This window comes from Acyrthosiphon pisum, chromosome X (assembly GCF_005508785.2).
Source record: "Acyrthosiphon pisum isolate AL4f chromosome X, pea_aphid_22Mar2018_4r6ur, whole genome shotgun sequence".
NCBI classification, from domain to species: Eukaryota; Metazoa; Arthropoda; class Insecta; order Hemiptera; family Aphididae; genus Acyrthosiphon; species Acyrthosiphon pisum.
The window spans coordinates 70,258,093-70,259,086 of NC_042493.1; the positions used below are offsets into that span (position 1 = coordinate 70,258,093).

Consider the following 994-nt stretch of genomic DNA (forward strand, 5'->3'; position numbering starts at 1 on the left):
GATCTCACCACTAGACGTGTCCACATCGCGTGCACGTACTGGTATTTGTTGGATAATTGAAAGGCTTGTTTTTGACTATAGCCGAGTTCGCCTACGTTTTTGACAAGATAGACTCTGAGCTATGCCCCGTTCCACTGCCAAACGACAGCTTGTCCAGCGCAAAGGCGGTGGACTTGGTCAGGGGGAGGGAGCTACAGAGTCACAAACATAGGCGAGTCGACACAAACAAGCCGAACAAAACCAATCACCAAACAAATACCAATAACACAAAAAATATATAAATACCACACCGATCTCTAGGCTCGTGATCTCAGGCCTAATCGAAGAAGAGTCAAAAAGTGTATGTTATGTGGGATCCAGTCCCTACCAACTTGTGGACTGAAGTTTTAAAACAGTTAAGCTGATAAGAACAGATACTACACTTTGATCTTAGCCGATAGGCCGAGAAGCGATACACTCCAAACATCACTGAGGTATCTTAAAGATAAACGCAATTCTAAGACGATTGTAGTTTCAAATTTGAGCGTGTTCGAAAAATCGAAAATTTTCGATTTTCGAAAAATCGCATTTTGGAAAACGGGCGTATACGTCATTAATTTCATGTGTTGCACCTCACAGGTTGACGATAATTGCATTTAAATAGGTGATTTGATAGATTAATTGTTGAATATACCATCAGACAAATGGTTCAGCTCAAATGCGCTATCTACCGTCAATAAAAAACGAATGCATACGCGAAATATTCTTTTTCAAAGACACGTATTCCGTTGTCTATTTCTACACAACTTTGTTTTTTCTTTGGTTTAACAGTTGTAAAATATGTACGATTGCAAATAACCAATTGAATACAACACGACAGTATCGTTGCGATGGAATTACGACAAACGACGTTTCGTCATACGTAAACTCGATGGCTATGTTACTACGTGTAATTACTACGCGCTGCGAATACGACGGCACCGTGTCTTTCGTCGACGACGGCTCTCGTTTACTC

At 40.7% G+C, this 994-nt stretch overlaps 1 pseudogene; it reads right to left on the reverse strand.

Annotated features, from left to right (window-relative positions):
- Positions 1-325: 325 nt before the first annotated feature.
- LOC115033481 lies at positions 326-453 on the reverse strand (annotated as a pseudogene).
- Between the last annotated feature and the right edge of the window lie 541 nt (positions 454-994).